Here is a 7,372-nt window from a genome sequence, read left to right as displayed (position 1 = left end):
GGAAGCAGAATAAAAATGAGAGGAAGAAAAAAAATGGGGTAAAAAAATTAAGGAAAAAAAATCCAGATGGGCTCTTCACAGCCTGACAATTTAAGGGTCTAGAAGTGTACACTTCAGTGAGCTGATGTGCCCCAACACTGCAGCCCAATTAATGTACCTGGCTGAGCCAATACCTGACCACAGCCACTGCACAACAATTCCAAGCACCAAAACCCCTGGGGATCACCACTCCAAGCATAGCAAAGAAGTACTTAAAACTCTCAGCTTGTGATCAAAAGGAAAAAGATAGCGAAGATGTCTTAATGGAATCAAAGGTTTACAGATTAAAAATACTGGCGAGCTCCATGCAAGAGCTTCAGTCAGTTTTTCTAAGGAGAGTTTCAGAAATATTTTCCAATATACCATGAGTGATGAACCATTTCATGTAAAAATCCTCTAATAATAGTGCAAAAATAATATACCTTCAAAATGAAGTAAAAAATGTTTTATTAAATAAAAACACCAGTTTGCTTTTTGTTCATGAGCAAACTCCTGCCTGAGCACAATTTTTCATTTCTTCTCAGTGACATTTTAAAGAATTCTGATTGAACTGCTTGAGGACACAGAAAAGTTCATTAAAAAAAAACCTTAGACAACTTCCATGTGTTTTCCACTTCTCAGTTAAATATGAATAGAATATTAAGATTCAGCAAATATTTGTATTTAGGATGCTGTTTACACACCACCTGAAATTGACTTGAGATATTTATGTGGTATTAAAGAGATTCTGCTCTTAAGCCACAAAAGTACACACAGAGAATACGAGATTCATGGAATGGTTTGGGTTGAAAGAGACCTTAAAACTCATCCTGTCCCCCCCTGCCATAGGCAGGGGCACCTCTCCGTGTCCCAGGTTGCTCTAAGACCTGTCCAACCTGGCCTTGCACACTTCCAAGCACATTGCAATAATTATGCTGCTATTCCATGCTTCATTTATTGCCTTTATCCTCCTTTCTTCATTTTCCCAGTTTCTTAGCAGTAAAAGAGAAACTAATCTTGAATTGCTCTGGAAACTCTCAAAAGAAGATTTGGGTGTAAGAAGTCGGCACATGGGAATTACAAACAGCAGAGAACAGGGATTTGCTTTGCTGATCCTTATCTTCAACAAGACTCTTACCTGCAGAAGGAAGGGGAAAGAGACTTTCTGCTTTTCCTGCAGGCTGCCAGCATTACCTCTGCTGCGTTGTGCTGCAGGGCTGGTACTGCCAGGGTGGGAGAGGGGAGGCAGATGTTCCAAGACTCCACCAAAGATTTTGCACAACCCACTTCCAGCACCAACTGATGAACTAAAGCCTGTTAAGAACCCTTTCCTCTTTCTACCAACTATATATTTTTATCAGCATACACAAATAAATCCATTTATGCCTCCCTGTTTCATCTTTTATACACAGAAAGGAAGACGATAGAATTTTTCAGGCACGACCACTTCAGTTTTACAATGCATAATGTTCAAATCTCAGTGAAACTATGTTTATGCTATATAAAGCTTTTATGAAGAAAAATTGTGAATCAAACTGTAATATGCTCTTTTTCAAAAAGAAGTATTGATGCAGGATTCTAACCAACTGCAAAAACTCTGAGTGAAGAAAAAGGTATTAAACTTGCAGTGAATAGCATTAAAGTGAAAAGGAAATCAACACTTATGATTTACTAAGGAACTCTACTGTTTCTGCATTAACTGTTCACTTGATATTGAACAGAGGGGAAAAAAAAACCAAAAAAATTTCAGCTCTTAGCTAAGTGGGGAATATCCTTCAGTCCTGTCTCACATCTAGTGGAGACAGATTGAAACAGAAAAAAACAGACTATACCTGAAATGAAGAAAATCAACCAGCTACCATCAAAGATAAAAGGACAAGGAAAGGCATACCACAAAGACCTATGACTAAAAAAAAGAGCTTCACGATATATCTCTCATATTAATTCAGTACTATGTGTAATGTATCTACAAAAGTTTCTCTCCTCAAAAGGTAAAACCAGAAACAGATCTCACAAGAAATTGTACTTACATACAGAAATCTGCATTAAATGCAAAATTTTTATTTGCATCAGCAGATGGCTGCATTAAAACCAAAAATAAAGAAAATGTAACTTTCTGTTTAAACTCAGAAATTATTTTTCATTAGGAATACCATTTTTTACTCTCAACATGACTCAAACTGAGACTTGAATCTAAATCTTGTACTTAAGCTGAAATACCCTGCTTTATCTTCCAAATTACTGATGCTTGACTCGGTCCTGTGTCTATTTAGAAAACACACATTAGTTTTTTTAAATATTATTTTATTAGTATATGACAAGAAGACAGCTTTTCAGCACAACACTAAGCATTCACAGCTCTGAATTTCTATTTCACCTCAAAAAGCCATTCCTCCTCAGCAGGGCTTTACTAGAAGGCTGAAGTCAAGTCCTGGAATTATATTTAGTACTAACTATAAAGTATTTATAAATCTGCATTGAGTAAATCAAATGTTTAATATATATTTTAACAAAGGGTCATTTGTTATGGATTTTAGGGCGGCAGTTACACAAAACACTGTCTTTAACACCTTCTACTGTGTGCTTATTGCCATACATAATACACACTCTTCATGCCTGTAACCTGTTTAATAACAGACATTAATTATTTATTAGCCCTCTATAAACAATTTATAAATGTACTCTTACTATAAAGCATGACTGGACTGGCCTTTACTCCCACAATGAAGGCGTCTGCAGAATTTTAACTGCTGCATTAAGAAGCAAACCCCACTTATAAAGAACTTAACAGTAATACACATTTTGGGATATAAAAATGTAGCCAAACAGGACAGCTCATCATTTATCTCAGAATTCAGTACTATGTAGGGAATTTCCCATAAATTTATGTGAAGTGGTTATAATAGCACTGCTAACAAAACTGAAGTCATATTTAGGTGCGACAGAAGAAGTTTTTTCATACCTTTGTCATGCATCTGTTGAAGAAGTTTAATTTTTCACCTTGGGTAGGCTGGAGTGTCCTACAAATACTCTTTTTAGCAAGATCACTCCAGGCACAGCTGCCTAGAGTGCCTTGTTTGCCTGGGAGAGAGTGAAAATTTCAGGAAAACTGCGTGTTTTGCCACTCAAGTTTTCAACAGCTTTGGAAAGAATGTTGTACATTAACTGAGGGTCAGTCTTCTCTTTCAGACCAGCTGACGTTCTTTATATTTTTAGTATTAAAATCAGTTAATAGTTTTAGCATGTACAAGGCATTTTGTGGCTCCTTCTGGCACTGCACTGGTTTGATTTTTTCTATAAATGTTAATTCTTTTTGCGTGAGAACTGCATTACATTTAAAGCAAATCCTTACAGCACAGCAAAACACAAGGAAAGTTCCTTAATGGCAAGACACAGGGAACAACACTTCCCTTTAAGTTTTCAAGTCTGCTGTTTGCACCTCTCCTCTCTGGGATTTTTCTCCAGCTCAGTGAGTAATCAACCACAGCTTTGTAACACTGCTAAAACTTGTGGCATTTTCCTGATTAAACTCAGAATTTTTCTTATGGAATTTTCCTTATGGGACACGTCTTTTCTGAGCAGCACAAGATCTGAGCAAACTGGTGGAACATCAAACCCAAAAATGTCAGTGGTGCTACAAGTGTTGCCTGTGTTGCTCATCTCTGAGAGTGTGTTCAGGAGAACCAACTGCAAGCAAGACCACATGCAAAAAAATTCCTAATCAAGAATAAAACAGCACAGACTGTTTAACTCCTTGCTCCCAGTAGTCTGGATTCCTTCAGGAAAGAAATGCTGCACCAGGGAAACATAAAATACAAATAACACAAAGGCTCACAGTGTAAGATTAACTCATGCAGCTCAAAACTACTCATCTATTTAAAGTCAATGAGAAATATAAATCATGGTCAAGGCTGCTCTTTGTGCATGTGAAAAATGCCTGTCCTTAGCAATAAAATGTCTTCTTCAGATCTAAATTATGCCTTCTGTGTATCATCTCACTTAACATGGATGCACAAACAGGAAAACAAACCAAATAACTTCATGCCCATATGAAGCCCACAGGATAGATGACAAGGGAAGAACTGTGTAATTTGAATAAAAGAGAAAAGAAGCTTTAAGTTCACAAATGAAGACAAGACTAGTTGTTTTTAAGATGTGTAAGGAAAAAGTAAGCAGAGCTAACACAGAACATTCAGGTACAAGAAAACATTAGGGAAGATACAGAAGAAAAACCACAGGATGAAACACATTATGTGGCATTTAAGATCCTTGGCAAGACAGCTCAGAGCTGGATGGACAGAGGCACCCGGTGAGAATTCAAGGAGCAGAGCTGGGGGTGAGAGCAGCAGGAAAGAACACAGCTGTAGTGACAACACTGGGGTGCAAGAACTTCAACATCCCCTACGAGCAGCCTCTGGTCTCCTTCTAGCAAGGAAATCGAAGTGCCAACACAGCAGAGAATTTCCTGGGGTTTCCATCATGCCTGTACATGTGATGCAGTCTTTCCACTGCTTGGTCAACAAGACAAGCCCACACAGGATTTGCAGTCACTGAAAAGGTCTTAAGCACCCTCCAGGGTGAAGAAAACCACACTTCCAGGACTCCCATGCAGCTATCCAATCCTTTAGAGTCCCTTTAGATGCACAGCTTTGAAGGTGTCCTCAGACTACAAGGCAACAATCTGAGGTGGGGGGGAAAATACATGTATGGGAATAAGAACTGAACAAGCAAACCTGAGATAAAGATCTGTAAAGTCCAACGGGAGCCTCAAGACAGCCCTGGCAAGATCAGCACAGTTAAAAACTGCTCATTATTTCACAATGTGTTCCTTTCCCACCGCTTCTGACCTAAATAATGTCCTTGCTTTTCAGGAGGTGGGCACTCTGTGGCTCCTCACTGCTCCCTCTCTCCAGGAGAGCACAAGCATTACTGTGACTGAAACCTAAATCCAGGGACTCTGCTTCTTGAGCCCTAATTGAAATGGCAAAAACCCCAAAATGAAATGCCCTTAAAAAGGGACAAGAGATGGGTAAACATTGAACTGTATCAACCATGACACTGCAAGAGACAGAGATGCACTTGGAATTGTTAATCTCTATTGTGTCTGTCAGATTCTCTTCATCCCTAGAAATGTGGGACTGCAGGAAAAAGGGAGCAGCATGAGGAGGAAAGGGAGTATCTGGACGTCCATGAGTCTTGCTACAGTGAAAGTAACATAAACCTGAGTGCCATGCAGCCTACCTTTAGAAATTATTTCTATTGGGAATTCCTGCAATTTCTCCAATCCTCCCTGAAGGCGCAACAGCCATGGAGAGATAATTTTTAATGAAATATATCTTCCAAAGGTAGCTTGTTATGGGCATCAACCACCAGAACAAACTGAAGCCCTGTAGGAGCTCTGTTACTGAACATGTCCAGGTGGCTTTGGAATGTCTCCAGAGAGGGTAATTCCAGGCCCTCCCTGGGCAGTATCCCAGGGCTCTGCCATCCCGAAAGAGAAGCCAGACAGACCCTGCTGCATCTCCCTTCCAGACCTGTGGGGACATTTGGGACAAGCTGCTCACCAGGAAACCCAGCCTTGCCCTTCACGTCTTCAACTCTCAATGCCACACTAAATATCTAAGTCAAAATTTTGAGTCACTGCCACACCCTCACTTCCCTGGAAGGCCACTCACTGAAACAGAGGAAACTTTTCTCAGTACCTTTCACTGTTTTAATAATCTTACCCATCCACTCTAATAAACGTGAGCCATTGCCTGCCTGTTTGTGAAAACCTCAAATGGAATTAAATGAAAGCAACATTTGCTGCTTGTTCATGAGCTTGATCACACTTCTACAAACATGATCTCATTAAACCATCCAAATATTAGAGTTTTGGGCAGGTTTTTGGAAGGAAAATACAAGGAGTAACCGTGAATTCTTATTATATTCGTCCTTAGCCAACATCACTGAAATAATTACAAGGAATTGTTATAGATGAGTAATGAGATAGTTGGCTCTCACAATTAAGGGGTGAACATTTTATGTAGGTTAGGAGAAGGTTTTGTAGATGTATAGTTATATTACTGTAATATGTCCATATTGCCCCAGCGTTGTTATCACAGGATGGCCTGGGGCTCCCAATGCTCTAATTTTTCCTTATTTAGTGTTTTTCTTGTATTTTTTGTTAAAGTTTAATAAACCTTCAGAAATTTTAAAAAGCGTGCAGTTGTTTCTCACAGAAATGCAGGAGTAAAGTTATTGAGAGGCTGCAATTTTTCATCATTTGCCTCAGACCTGAATGTGATTTCCTGCTTTCTTCACTCAAAAGCCTATAAAACTACTTCGTTTAAAACAGTAGAAGAAATATACTGTTGTCATTCAAATATGTGTCAGCTGTTCCCACAACAAATGCTGATAAAGTATGTGATGTTTTGATTCAGAAAGTTACTAATGTCTGTTACAGACTTTATACACCTGCACTATTCATATATGGAAGCACCAAATGGCTGGGTAGAGTATAAAACTAATGTGGATTTGACCATGGTATGGAGAGATCTTGAGGTGGTATCACCCCCCTCAAAACAAACTAACACATGCACCCCAAAAAACACACAAAAAACCGCAAAACAAATCAAAAGACCATCAAACCAATCCCCCCCCTAAAAGAAAACAAACAAAAAACCCCAACCCAAACAAAACCAACCAACAAAAAGAACCCAAACCAACACAACAAAAAGAAAAAAAAACCACCAAAACAACCAACAACAAAAATCCTCACAAACCCCACCCAAACTAAACCTAAACCACAACAACAAAAAATATTCCATCCTCGAACTCCCAAATCAGTGCTTGTGACTTCAATCCCGAGCTGAAGCACTCAGTACACAGTACCCTAAACTAGGAATACGTTCCCCTGATGCTTCTATTCCAAGTATTTGTGTGTTAATTCTAAAAACAGCTTTTAGAGCAGCTCCTGAGGCTGGCGCCTTTCCCTTTCTCATGCAATCTGTGACCTTTGCAGGTGAGAGGGGGAACATCAGCCCCCTGGGGTGCTTTTCACACTTCCCTCAAGGTGAACAATGGGCGAGTGCAAACCTTACTACAGCAGGACTAAATTCCAAAACCAGTAAGCTGGAGATGGAAGATTAGCAAGAGACACTCGATAACGACTAGTTTGACAAAGCACTCGGAGTTCCCCAAATTCCAGTGCATCTTGCTCCACCTGGCCCCTGGGAGGGTGATTGTCTCCCATTCATCCCACCTGGGCTAAAGGGTTTTGCTGATGCCTGCGTTTTGTGCGTGTTTACATAAATACATATTTATCTGTTGAAATCTCTGATGTTTTCTGCGGCCAAGTTGCTCTGGAGGAGGG

At 39.5% G+C, this 7,372-nt stretch overlaps 1 protein-coding gene across 1 annotated transcript in view; it reads right to left on the bottom strand.

Annotated features, from left to right (window-relative positions):
- Window positions 1-7,372, bottom strand: part of SSBP2 (single stranded DNA binding protein 2) — a 122,131-nt gene that overhangs the window by 113,499 nt on the left and 1,260 nt on the right. The window lies entirely within an intron of this gene.

Source organism: Geospiza fortis, unplaced genomic scaffold (assembly GCF_000277835.1).
Source record: "Geospiza fortis unplaced genomic scaffold, GeoFor_1.0 scaffold43, whole genome shotgun sequence".
NCBI classification, from domain to species: Eukaryota; Metazoa; Chordata; class Aves; order Passeriformes; family Thraupidae; genus Geospiza; species Geospiza fortis.
This window is presented reverse-complemented; position numbering and strand designations above follow the sequence as displayed.